The sequence below is a fragment of the Pteropus medius genome, unplaced genomic scaffold (assembly GCF_902729225.1).
Source record: "Pteropus medius unplaced genomic scaffold, Ma_sr-lr_union100, whole genome shotgun sequence".
NCBI lineage: Eukaryota > Metazoa > Chordata > Mammalia > Chiroptera > Pteropodidae > Pteropus > Pteropus medius.
Genome location: NW_024354550.1, coordinates 6,539,930 through 6,554,752, shown reverse-complemented (window position 1 = coordinate 6,554,752; position 14,823 = coordinate 6,539,930). Strand labels below are relative to the sequence as shown.

General features: G+C 36.2%; 1 protein-coding gene across 4 annotated transcripts in view; it reads left to right on the top strand.

Moving 5' to 3' along the window:
• ROBO1 (roundabout guidance receptor 1) overlaps nucleotides 1-14,823 on the top strand; it is a 374,585-nt gene that overhangs the window by 145,308 nt on the left and 214,454 nt on the right. The window lies entirely within an intron of this gene.

The window sequence follows — 14,823 nt, the reverse complement described above, 5'->3', positions numbered from 1 at the left end:
AATAGCACAGAATGCAGCAAGCAAACTATCTGAAGGACTTTATACTGTTACGATGGCAGTAATCTCTTGGTACTGCAGCAGCAACAGGTTGTCATACAATAAATTTTAATTACAGAACATAAAACGACACATTATTCTCAGCTACATCAGTGTGCCATGAATTCTTCCATCCTATCTCAGATGAGCCATTTGTCAGTCTACCACTTGCCAAAATGATCTTGACGGTTGAGAGACCTTCCCATTCCTCATTCTTTCTGCTCCCAGTAGTTGGACCAGAAATAGCATGCAGTGCAGTGGTGACTGCATTTGGGTATGTTTTGGCATATTTCCCTAGCCTACTAACTGAAAGCAGCTGAAATTTAACTGAAAGAATATGGTGGATTTTAAACCAAGTATATGAAATTTCAGATTCAAAGAATCCCCTGAAATGAAGAAACTATAAAACAAGTGTAATTTTTGGCCTTACTCCTGCAGTAACTGTGAGGAAATATTGGCTCGGTGGTGGGGAGACTACCTCCTTCAGATCCCTGATACTCCTTACTACTAAAATTGCCTACTACTGAATGACACTGGGTTGCATTCGGCAGTCCCTCTGCAATGGTCTCCCCTGCTGGCTTACCACTGGCTCTGATTCTGCGTTCACACTGTTTCTTCACACATAGTTTGCATATTTCCTGATCGGCTGTTGCTTCTTGCACTTAGTCCTAAAAATCTAAAGGTTTGTTGTAAAAATTGCAAGTACAATCTTTATAAAAAAGAGGGGTGGGGGATAGTAGATGTTAGATACTGTTACGGTTCCAAGTGGATCACATGTTGAGAAGATTAGATAATTGTGACCTGTAATACATAGTAGGTGTGAGACACAGGGCAAGTTATTTGACTCTTTTTCCCTCAGTTTCCTCATCTGAAAAATAGAGAATTATAGAGACTATCCTCTGGGTTCTTTGAAAGAAGTAAGTAAGATATGCCATATGGAACATCTGGCTCAAAGTAAACATTCAATAAATATCTTCCATAATTACTATGTTGTTTTTATTGACATTGACCTGGTATAGACATGGTTAGTTATTTCTTCTGAAAATGAGATTTTTCAGGGGGAGATTAAAAATCCAGTTTTCATAAGATGAAGATTAGTTTAAACTTCATTAAGCCAACGTCTTAACTAGCTAGACTACAAGAGGTATACAAGGATTTTGGGGAAGGGGGTGTATTAGAATTACTAAGAGGGTGTGACTCCCTGAAAATTCTGATATAAACACCCTCCACCGAACACTATCCTCTGGTAATTGCTGAGCGGTTTATGTCATATCTCTTAAGTATGAATAGAAAAAAAGCTGGAGACCGCATTCATAAACCATTTAAAAAATATTTTTACTTATTTAAATTTAGTCAGGTTTTCCATGTGTACAGGTAAGTGACTTTTCAGAGACTAATCATACTTTCAGACATTTTCAGATCCTTGACAAAAACTGCTATCTTAAATTTGTTATATTCATTTTCTATTGCTGCTTTGACAACTGACCATCCTTTTAGCAGTTTAAAACAACACTAACAGATAAGCTGTTGTGGTAATGCAGTGCTTGTGTTCAAAGAATCCTTATTGTCAGAAGGTCAGTAGTAGCCTAAGGCTACTTCACAATGCCTAAATCACATTCACCTCATTTCATCTCATCTAGTAGGCATTGTATCATCTCATATCATCATCACTAGAAGGGTGAGTACAGTACAACTTATTTCATGTTATGCAGGTCAGAAGTCTGAATGGACTCAGCTAGGTCTTTACATGGGGTCCCAAAGAGCCAGAATGAAGATATTGGTTAGAGCAACATTCCCTACTGGAGGATCTGGAGAAGAATTTGCTTCCAGTCTCATTCAGGTGTTGGCCAAGTTCAATTCCTTGTGGTTGTGATAGAGGGAGTGAGGTCCCTGTTATTTTACTGCCTATCAGTTGTAGGCCTGTCTTTGCTTCTAGAGGTTGCCTTTATTCCTTCTCTTGCTTTTCTGGTGGCCCCATTCGGCAGGACGTGGATGAGTTCCTCTCATGCTAAGAGCCTCATCGACTGCTGTTTTATTTCTCTGATGCTGATCAAAGAATGTTCTCTGCTTTTATAGGATTCCACAATTAGATTTGACTGACCTGAATGATCAAGTGCAGTAGTCCTTCCTGTTCACAGTTTCACTTTCTGAGATTTCAAGATACCTGCGGTCAATTGTGGTCTGAAAATATTAAATGGAAAATTACAAAAATAAATGATTCATAAATTTTAAATTGTGCTTTAGTTTAAAAGTGTGATGAAATCTTGTACTGTCCTGCTCCATCCTGCCTGGGAAATGAATCATCTCATTGTCCAGTATATTCATGCTGTATAGTCTCCCAGCCCATTAGTCACTTAGTAGCCCACTAGGTTATCAGATAAGCTGTTGTGGTAATGCAGTGCTTGTGTTCAAAGAATCCTTATTGTCAGAAGGTCAGTAGTAGCCTAAGGCTACTTCACAATGTCTAAATCACATCCACCTCATTTCGTCTCATCTAGTAGGCATTGTATCATCTCATATCATCATCACTAGAAGGGTGAGTACAGTACAATAAGATATTTTGAGAGCAAGAAAAAGACTTTATTATACAATTTTTATTGTTATAATTGTTTTATTTGATTATTCGTTATTGTTAATCTCCTACTGTGCCTAATATATAAATTAAACTTTATGATAGATATGTATGCATAGGAAACAGTATGTATAGGGTTCAGTACTCTCTGCAGTTTCAGGCATCCACTGGAGGTCTTGGAATATGTCTGCTGCAGAAAAGGAGGTTCTACTGTATACTTTTCCATCTTAAGATATATAGCCTTAACTATATCTGCAATGTCCCTTTTGCAATGCAAGGTAATATATTCACAGATTCTAGGGATTAGTCATGGATGTCTTTGGAGAGCTATTTTGTCTACCACACTAGGGGTATTCTGAATCCAACTGTTCTAAAATGTTAAAGCCTTAGGGAACATTTCCCTATTCTCCCCCTTTGCTTGTCTAACACCTTATATTAAATATCCTGGGATGTCTAAGAAACTTATAGTCTAGTTGGAAAATAAAATCTATATACTCATACTTAGATATAGGACCTCAAGAGAGCTACAAAAAAGTATTTGGTACACAAAAGAGACTGCAGCTTTTAATGGAGAGAAAAAAGATCAAGGAAAGTTTTTTTTCTTTTTTCTTTTTGAAGCAGTAGCTTTTGAAGTATATGCTGAAGGATGAGTAAAGGAAAGGTATTTTTGTCTTACAGATGATGAGACATAAAAGCAAAGACATGCCATGTCCAGGATGTGGTAGCAGCCTAGGATTCTTGGTGATTTGTAATGAAAATGGGACTTTGTATAATCATGCTAAGAAGTTAGAACTTTGTTGTATGATAGGAGTCATCAAAGTTTTTAAACTGTAGGATGTCATAGACTAAAAGTCATGTTTTAGAAATTGAAAGCCTGATGTCTATGTAGAAGGATGTATAGGAGGCAGAGGACTTGTTGGAAGGCTTTTGTGTCGGAAGTGAATCAGAAGGCAGGAAAGTAGTAGCAGAAATGGTAAAAATTATGCAGTTATGTGAAGCAGCTCTTTCAGGGTGATTGACTAATTTAATGAGGGATTAAAAGTAAATTTAATCCAGATATGAGTCCAGATATGACACTTTCCAGTCTTGGAAACTGATATCATTTTCCAAAGATAAAGGAGATGTGAAGAAGAATAGGATTTCTGAATGAGAAGATAAGGAGTTTGGATTTGTATATTTAATAACCTTATGCAATTTGAGAAGGAAATTGGTAGAGATTTAGGCCAGAGATATATCTATAGGAAATTCATCAAGCATCAGTATGATAGTTGAGACAGAAGAATGAGTAAGGCCATTTGGTGAAAAACTGAAGAAGAAATGCACAAACTCCTCAGTGAGACTGAAGAAAATCCACATAATGAGAGGAGTTAGCAGGACTTTCATAAGCAAAGGCAGTTCAGACTCAACCACCTGAGAAGCTTGAGAAAAGCTTCCAGCTGGGTAGCTTCAAAACTAGAGGAGGAAAGTTTGTATTCTTTTACCAATCTCTCTGTTTCCCCAGTGAATAAGGCCTAAGAATCTAATGTAAAACATGGTGAGTATAGGTGAAAACACTATATTGTATAACTAAAAAAATAACTAAAATTTGCTAAGAGAATAGAACTGAATGTTCTCACCAAAAAAAAAAAAAAGTGTGTGAGGTGGTGGATGTATTATTAACTAGATGAGCAAAATGCTTTCACAATGTACACATTGTACACATATATCAAATAATCACGCTGTATACTTTAAATATCTTACATTTTTTTTCAATTATGCCTCAATAAAGTTGGGGGAGAAACAGAAACTAGAGGAGTTTGGGGCAAGGGTGGGAAAGTACCTTCTCTAGGAAGAGGTAGCATTTTCTGTAGTGAGAAAAGCTTCAAGTAGTAGAAGACGGCCAAAGGGAATACCTTGAGGGTCAGTACCTGGAAGATCCTGGCAGAGGCTAAAAATTTTCTTCTGGTGAGTTTAATTGAAGCCACTGGAATAGTCATGCAAACCACATGGGATATGGGTGATGAAAATTAATCAGAGCCGACTTTTTGGTCCTGTGCTTAGACAGGTTACTTATGTTGAGGAATCTTCTTTAAGCTTATTCATTTCTTTCTTTATTACCATTACGATTTTGTTAATCTTAGTTTTCTGGTAAAGATCCTTTTGAGGAAAAAATCCATCATTATTTTCTCTGAACCAAGGAGAAGGTCTTTAACCATAGTTAGACCAAAATAACTAGGGACATCATTATGTTCTTGAAGCAGTGGTTCTCCACATTTTTTCTACTCAAAACATGTCATGAAGTAACAAAAAGTATTATTTCTCTTCCTTCCTTTTCCAAAAATCCCTGTTTCTTTGAACTTTATTTAAGCAGACGCTACCTCCCATCACCTTTCCTCTTTGCTACCATATACTAAAACCCCTTTTCTTCTTTCTTCTGCAGTAATGAGTTTAACTCCTTATTTATTGTTTGTCTTTCTAATATGATGTCTGTCACTATCTTGGAGATTTAAACATCAGATGATCCATTCCACAGGATGGCCTTTCCCTGAAAGATAAGGGATCTTCTTATCTACAATACTCTTTTCCTCTACATTTCCTAGGTCCCATATTACATCTTATCACCACCAACAATTGCACTTCTTTTGAAACTTACACTTTACAATTTCTGTCCTTACATTTACTCTTTCAGCAAGACTCTACTTCCAAACACACCCCACACCATCTAGTACTGTTCTCTGTCTCTCCTAGGACCATCCTGACATGAACTACTTTCTCTTGCATGACTTTAGGGCCCTGACACTGGTCCCCCTGCCTCCCTACAATCCACCTAGAACCCCACCTGACATAGAACAGGAGTTCAACAGATTGTTGAATAAATGAGTGGTTTATGCATGTTGAGGGAAAAGGAAAAGTTGGAATTCTTAAAATCAATTCCCAAAATATGCCCCGAGGTGGTAATGGTCAACCTTTGATATTCTCTTCATTACTAAGTTGTAGAAATCCTGACTTTTAGACTTAGTCATACCTGCGAATTCCTTTAAACAAAGTTCTTTGGATACTCACCCACACCAATTCGATTCGAGGTTCCCACTATCTAAGGATCTGCAGCTGCTGAGACTCTGGCTAGCATCGATTTGTAACAATGTCACGGCTAGTCTGCAACAGCTGCTTGGGTGATGCATCAAAAGCACTTTTAGTCCTGTGAAAGAGGGGTCTGGGAAGATTGAAGAGGTGAATGCAAGAGCTGTTTTAGAGGTGTGGAGACTCTATATTTGCTCCTGGTTTGCGTTCCTCTTGTGTGTCTTGTAGAGAGTGAATGTCCCCAGTTGTCCTTGCTTCCCAACTTTAAATAACCCTCTCCTTTATCTGAATATCAGTCCTAAAAGGCCACCTCCTCCCTGTTTAATGAAGAAGGCATGTTTGTAGACTGAGAAAGCGGGGGATGGAGAGTTAGTCTAGCCAGATCAACAGCCAGGAGCTGGAGGCATCAGGTATTTTAATTTTCAAACCTCGACAATATATCAGGAATGTTTCCTGTGTTTTACATGACAGTCGAACATTTGTCAGAATGCTGACCTTGAGGCATTGTAAGATTCTGTAACATCAAAGTTTCCATTATGTTCAGTACACTCTCTTTATCAAAAGTGATACAGTTTAAAAAGAAATACAGATTTGAAAGAAAAAGGGTCTCCTGTAACTGAAAGCCATATATCAGCTTAGACTTTAAAAGAGAGGCTGACCTGGTTCCCCTCTAGTTTCACTCATTATTAGATGTGTAACCCTGGTTGTTCTAAATTTTAATATATAACAACATCATCTGAAGGGCTTGATAAAGCGAAGATTGCAGACCACACTCCTGGAATTTCTGATTTAGCATGTCTGGATAAGATCTGAGATTTTGCATTTCTAAAGTGTTCCCGTATGATGTTTATGCTCCTGGTCCAGAGACAACACTTTGAGAACCACTGTCTTAATCTCTTCAAGTCTGTTTTCTCATATTCGACATAGGAATATCTAGAGCTGCCTTCTTTGAGACTATTGAAAGACTAGGGCACATTTCAAAACATCAGGCTCATACTCAGGACTCAATGGATATTTAACTTAAGCTAAATAACTCCCAATGGCTAATTGCCTAAAGGTTGTGAAGTTTAAATTTTCAAAATTTTAAATTTTTTAAGTCTGCGGATTAACCTACTACAATTGCAAAGCATAGTTCTTTATATCATAATGTACCCATGTTCAGTAGATAAAAAAAAAAAAACGAAGCTTGCCTATGAAGTTACAATCTTTTTTAATATACACATTCTTAGTACTTGTCATATTCATTTGTTTCCATAAACACGTTACCTAATGATTATACCACCTACTTAGGCCCTCAAAAAACAGATTTTAAATAGGATGAGTATTCTGCAAATAAATGTCACAGATAATATTTGTCATCTGAGCTTTGACTTGTGATTTTTAAAAATAGGATGTAGGTATAAATAAAATTATTTTAGAAAAACTCACTTTTAAATACAATTAGCCTTCAGTTAATGTTGCAAATATTATTTGAAAAAGTCAAAAGCATAGTTTGAGATGGGATTGTTAAAGGATTAAAGGTTGAATTTAGGAGTGGCTATTAAGACTAGAGAAAACTATGGTGATAATTTTCACATGTCTGTTACCTTTTGTAGATTGAACCGATGATCCAAATGTAAACTATATTTTGATCAAATGAAGATTATTCATTTAATTGTATGAAATAATTTTTTTTAAAACAATTTTTTTTCCTTTAAGTGTGCACTAAACATAAAATATATTAAAGGAGACGGGTTTATTAAGTTGGACTATACCTAAGAGTCAGAGCACATAGGTACCTATAGACTTTATGAAACATAGACGGGCTTTTGCAGTAATTGGTTATATACTAACTGTTGGGAGAATTAATTGTATGTCCTTACAATGTTTGGGTTACCTTGAAAAATTCGATGACCTTTAGATTTATGATACTATATTTTATCTCCCAAGATGACATCCTTGTAATAAGCATAGGAAAGCTATTTGGCTTTAGATAGCTTCTATATTCTTCTGGTGACATGTTTATTCACTTTGTTTATGTGCCTGTTCTTGGCCTTTTCCTCTGGATTTTTTAATACTTTTTTTGCTAGGGTATGATATTTACTGTTGGTTAAATATGCTTCTCAAGTTTAGCTAAAATTTTTGTGTTTGATATAAAAAATTTACAATAAGTCCTGGTAACAGCAATCCAGATTTCCTTTTCAAAACCCATTTCTAATGTTCAAAACCATAGAGGAATTGCAACCATTATTTATATTACTTAGAAAATAGATCTTCTTTTTGGAATGCAATTTGTTACCTATGAAATTAAAAAAAAAAAAGAAAGAAAGTTCTGGTAGTGTATCATTTCTGACTATTCCCTTGGAACTAGCTATACTTTAACTTTGAAATGTTTTCTCTTCTTATAATAATAAAAACAACATGTAAAAGTAATTTTTGATTCAGATGAAGTTTCCTAGTTTCATTTCCCTTGGTGTTTAAAAAGGAAAAAGTAAAAAAGACTCTGCTAAGTTTTTATAATTTTATGTTGAGCGAGTGAGCAGTTTGTGATACTGAGTTTCTTTTGCAGTGATTCTTTGTTCATATTAGGATGTTTGTTTAAGTTAAAATATCATTTTTCCTTCTTAATGATGTTTAAAATAGACTTTCTTCCTTATTGTACTCTTGTCTGTAAACTAGTTTTAAAAGTTAAGTTTAAAGTAATGCTAGTAGCAGAAATAATACTGCACGAAGCCTGAGAAGAAAAGCTTCAAGACATAACAAAATGTAAACTGTAGTTGGATATGGTTATCTGAGCCATTTTAACTTTCAAGATAATTTGTATAATTATGGTGTAAAATATAATGAAAAAACTCATGTGGCCTGGCAATGCAGAGTTGTGTCACCTATGTAAGGCAAATTATCTACCCAGGTAATTCTCGCAGGGTGGCATTAACAAATTTGCCTTGGTAAATTTATGGTTTCCCAGGTTCTACCTGACTTTGCAGGCTCAGAAACTTGGTTTATTATCACATCAAGAGTAGATCTATTTCTCAGAGTAGACTTACATTAATGAAGCTCAGAGAGACTTATTAGTACATCAGAATGCTAACTTGGACAGTTATTTTATTCAGAAACCAAATATTTTCTCTGTAATCATACTACAAAGACATATTCCCTTTGGGATGCTACTGGGTAAGGTATGATTCAAATGTTTAGTGGCATCAGGCTTAGTGAATTTAATGATATCCTTTTCAAAACTGATGCTTTATGTGCTCCCATGACTAGATTAATCATATTTTTTTGTATTGGCACCATCCTAAATGGGTGATGGTTAGATGTTAATCACAAACAATCTTCTGTTTTATGGCCCTCATTTTGTCTTTTTTTTTTCTGCTGACCAATTCCCATCCCTTCTAGTTAAAAACTTATTTTGTAGATATATTATATCATTCTATCAGAGTATAAACAAATTTTTATGCCTTGGGAAATATCTCATCAATTTGGCAAAGCCCTTTTTAATTGTTTAATATTTTGGCAAACTATAGAAGTTAGTTGAAATATGTGAAAGGAACCTATGATATTCATTGCGTTTTTATTAGATAAGCCTCTATATTAAAATCGTATACAATTTCCAACATGTATACAATCTTGGAAAAATTTTGATAGTTACCATTAAAAAATTTATTTGGAGTTGTAATGTAAAATTCTAGTTCTTATTTTTAGTTAAGAGAGTTCATTACTTATTTCTGGCTATAAAAGTAAAACTATTATGTACTCTTCCAAGAAAAATTATAGAATACAGAAATGAATAAAGAAGAAAGTGGAATTTATAATTCTGCCACGTAGAGACTGACCCTCTCTTATTGGGCTTATATACTTTTTAACACATAAATACCTTGAGGCCTTTTCTCTGCCAAAGCTCAATATGGCAGCTTCTTTTAAGATGTGCTTAGCAGGATGGTGGAGTAGGTAAATGCTGTGCTTGCCTCCTTCACGACTGTATCAAAATTAAAGCTAAACTACAGAACAATTATTATTGATAATTGTTTGAAGTCTACCTGGACAAAACTCCAACAATTAAGGACATATAGAAGAAGCCACCTTGAGAATGGTACGAGGAGTGGAGACATGGAACAGGTTGGTCCCACACCCACATATAGTGGTTAAAAATCGAGAGGAATATCTCAATTGTGGAGGGGATCCCAGCCACACACTGGGCCCCCAGCCTAGGGTTCCAGATTCAGGGAGAGAAGGCCCCACAATTTCTTGCTGTGGAAACCAGTGGAGATTGTGGTTGGGCGAGATCAATGGCTGCCAAAGTCCCAGGTGTTCCTTTGAAAAGGCCCACGCACGAACTTATTTGCTGACAGACTCACTTGTTCTGAGCTCTAGTGCTGGGGCAGCAGCTTGAAAGGAATCAGGGGTATATGGGAAGGAACTGAGTTTTCTGGCTGTGGAGCAAGGACTGGAGGGGCAGCTTTCTCCCAGGCAGAAGTGCTGGCAGAGGGCATTGTTTCTCTGTCGAGCCCTCCCCAATCCCAGTGTGCAGATGCAGGTGGCCACCATATCTCAGTCTACATTAACTTGGCTAACACAGATTGCTCTGCCCAGGTGATTCCCCGAGACCACACCCCACCCAACTTACAGGCCTACCCAAGCCTGTTTCAGTGGCTTTTCCATACAAATGATCTGTCTTGGCTCATGCTGCAGACTTTCTTAAAATCTCTCAAAGGTTCACAAAACCCAGTGAAGCAGCATCTGACCTCGATGTGCCCCATACTTTTTTCTGAGCAGCCCTAAAACAAGCACAAGTGGTGGCCATCTTTGAATTGCTTAATGGTCTATGCCAAGTGGCCCTGAGCAGGACATTGGCTGTGGCTGAACTTGGTCTACAGTGGGGCTCCTCCTAGGAGGCCCCAGGGCTGGCTTTGGACCCAGCTGATTATCACCCCACACCACGTCCAAGGATGATACATCTAAAAGGCAAACCAGGGCCGTGGTAAAGCAAATCCTATTCCATAGGGTTAGCACCTGTCACAACATCTCCTCCACTATAGTCACAGCCAGTCCTCACAACCAATCAATCCATGGGTCAATCCCTCTCATTGATGTGCAAACAAACAGCAACCAAGGTTCAACCACAACAGGAGGGCATGCACAAACCGACACAAGGGATTCACCCAGAGCACCCAGCTCAGGTGACCAGAGAGACTGTGCCACTGGGCCCCACATAACACCTACTACATAAGGTCGCCTTACTAAGATCAGGAGATATAGCAGCCCTACCTAATTCATAGAAACAAACACAGGGAAGCAGCCAAAATGGGAAGACAATGCAACATGTCCCGAATGAAAGAACAGAAAAAGCTCCAGAGAAAGAACTAAACAAAATGGAGACAAGCAATCTACCAGATGCAGAGTTCAAAACATATAAGGATGCTCAATGAACTTAGGGGAGGAATAAATGAACTTAATGAGAACTTAAAGAAATAGAAAACATAAAAATGAAGATTAAAAAAAACACAAACATAAAAAAGAACCAATCATAAATGAAGAATACAATGAAGAATCCATTAGAAGAAATCAACAGGAGATTAGATGAGGCAGAGAATCAAATCAGCTATTTAGAAAGTAAAGTAGCAGGAAACACCCAATCAGAACAGCAGCAACAATAAAAAGAACCCCCCAAAAAAAAAAAAAAAAAAAAAACCAGGATATTTTAAGGAGCCTCTGAGACAACATTAAGTACACCAACATTCACATCATAGGGGTTCCAGAAGAAGACAGAGAGCAAGGGATTGAGAACCAATTTGAAGAAATAATGACAGAAAACTTTTCTAACCTGGTGGAGGAAACAGACATATAAATCCAGGAAGCACAGAGTCTCAAACAAGGTGAACTCAAACAGACCCACACAAAGACATATCATAATTCAAATGCCAAATGTTAAAGACAAAGAAAGAATCTTAAAATCAGTAAGAGAAATCAGCTAGTTACTTACATGGGAGTTTCCATAAGACAGTGAGCTGATTTGTCAACAAAAATTTTGCAGGCCAGAAGGAATTGACACGAATATTCAAAGTGATAGAAAGTAAGGACGTACAGCCAAGATTACTCTACCCAGCAAAGCTATCATTTAGAATTGAAAGACAGACAAAGAGCTTCCCAGACAAGAAAAATCTAAAGTAGTTCATCAACACCAAACCAGTATTACAAGAAATGTTAGAGGGACTTCTTTAAGAAGAAAGGGGGGGGACCCAGAAAAAATATGAATAATAAAATGGCAATAACTACATATCTATCAACAATTACTTCAAATGTAAGAGGATTAAATGCTCTAATCAAAAGACATAGGGTGGTTGAATGGATAAGAACACAAGACAATTATATATGCTGCCTACAGGAGACTCACATCAGATCAAAAGATACACACAAAATGAAAGTAAAGGGCTGGAAAAAGATATTTATTGAAAATGGAAACAAAGTGCCGAGGTAGCAATACTTATACTAGATAAAATAGACTTTAAAACAAAGACTATAACAAGAGACAAAAAAGAACCTAGTAATTCCCCTTCTTGCTGTTTACCCAAAGAATCCGAAAACACTACTTTGAAGGGTTGTGCACAGTCCTATGTTCATTGCTGTATTATTTACAAGAGCCAGGATATGGAGGCAACCTGAGTGTCCACCAATGGATGAATGGATAAAGAAGCGGTGATACAGATATACAATGGAATATTACTCAGCCATAAGAAAATAATGAAATCTTGCCATCTGCAACAACATGGATGAACCTAAAGGGTATTGCTTTGAGTGGAGTAAATCAGAAAAAGAAAAACAAATGCCATATGATTTCATTTATATGTGGAATCTAAAGAACAAACAAAACAGAAACAAACTCAGATACAGAAAACATTTTGATGGTTGTCAGATGGGGGTGGGTTTTGGGGAGTGGGTGAAAAAGTGGAAGGGATTAAGAAGTACAAGTTGGTAGTTCAAATAGGCATGGGAGTATAAAGTATAGCGTAAGTAATATAGTGAATAATACTGTAATAACTATGTATTGTGTCAAGTGAGTACTATATTTATTGGGTTGTTCACTTTATAAGTTATATCAATGTCTAATCACAATATTGTATTTCTGAAACTAATATAATATATGCCAACTGTAATTGAAAAATAAAAAAATAAATTAAATTAAAATATAATATTTCTTGACTATGAATTGTAGGTTTTTTAGTGAAGTTTCTCCAGAGATACAGAAATAAGAGCGTGAAAAGGAGAGAGACATAGAGATACACACATAGGATATTGTCAAAGAAAAATATATTTTGAAGAGTTGGGTAACATGGTTATGGGGACTGGCAAATCTGAAAATCTGCAAGGCGTTTTCACAGGATAGAGGCCCAGAGAAGAATTGATATTTCATTCTTGAGTCCAAAGGCAGTTTGAGGCAAAATTCCTTCTTTCTCTGTGTGTGTATGTGTGTGTGCGTGTGCGCGCACGCACATGCACACATGCTCACACATAGAAGCAGGGATCTCAGCCTTTCTCTTAAGTCCTTCAATTGATTGGATGAGGCCCATCCACATTATGAAGGCTATCCTGCCTTACTTAAAGTCTACCTCACATTTTAAAAAGTACCTTTATAATAGCATCTAGATTGCTGCTTTACCAAATAACTAGGTACCATTGCCAAGTTGATAAATTAATGATCACAATGATGCTTTATACACACACACACACACACACACACACACACACACACACACACACTATATATGTGTGTGCATGATACCCCTTACTTTTTTGTCTCCTTTGTATGCAACTTTTACTTAACTTACCTTCTTTCCTCTTCTTTTTTACTCTTTTCCTCCTGTCATTTCCCCTGTATAGTCCTTCCCTCCTATTCTAAGTCCCTCCTCTTGTCAGCTCTTCTAACCCCTCATGTAACTGATGATTCCCAGAATTCTCTTCTAGAATGCAGATTCAGATGTGCCAAATGCTTACTATCATCTTTACTTAAACATCCTACAACCACCTCAAAAAGTCTGAAACTGAATTTATTATATTTTCAAATCTGTTCCTTTCTCTTTTTTTCTTGTTTCAATGAATGCAATTGGCCCAAACTCTTTTTAATGTCACCTTTTTCACCATCTGTTAATTACTCTATTCCCATTGAGTGGCCTTCATGAATACAATATATTGACCAAGTACCTTACAGTCCATCACCAGCACTTGGCATTTCTTAACTAGTACCTCTGCTTATAGTCTCCATCCCCTTGAAACTCTTTTCCACATTGCCATTGTAAAAACATTTGATATGCAAATACAGTTTCTTCATTTTCTTCCTAAAAGTCTTCCTTATTACTTTCACGGTAAAATCCAAATTTCTTAGCCTTTTATCCCATCTTTTGTGATATGATCCTTGCCTAACTCCCTTATCTCATTTATAGACACTTTCCTTCTCATTCCTAAAATAACAGGGCATAGAATAGTGATGACAAAAAAATTGCACAATGGGCAAGCATTAGTATTTTAAATAAAATATTACAATAAAGAGTAATTTAATCAGAATGCCGACCACATATTTTTCTAATTTTTAGATTATGACTTCTTAATATTGTCTAAATTGCAAGTCTCCTGTTAGAGAATTTTGTCACTGGAAGTATTATTTAATGAGTTGTTATACCACAGGAAGTAAAATTGACATTACCATACTGAAAAGAGAAATGTTATAGTGATAAAGATTCTCGCTTAATTGGCATCAGATATGGTTTAGAGGTTTAAAGTACCCCTTCCTACAAATCATTTTTACACTTCTACTTAACATGTATTAAATTGCTTTGCTTAATTATATATATCCTATAATCCTAAATGAGATCTTTAAATGGCTTTAAGGATTGATAGAAACCATAAAAAATGAATGCATATTAAAAACTGTTTCATTTCCTAGTAACTAATTCTAAATTAAAATATGGTTTAAATTTCTGGGAAACTATACACATTGTTATATGTGCTGCTTAAATTTATGGTAGATGGAGAGATTATTATTCATAACATTATCGATAACTAGTATAAGCGCCTTATAAGTATTGGCTTATAATGTTTATAGTATATTATGTTCAAAAAATCATTAAATTTTTAGTATTTTGAATTGAAAAATCAATATGTTGGTTGACAGTCTATGCATT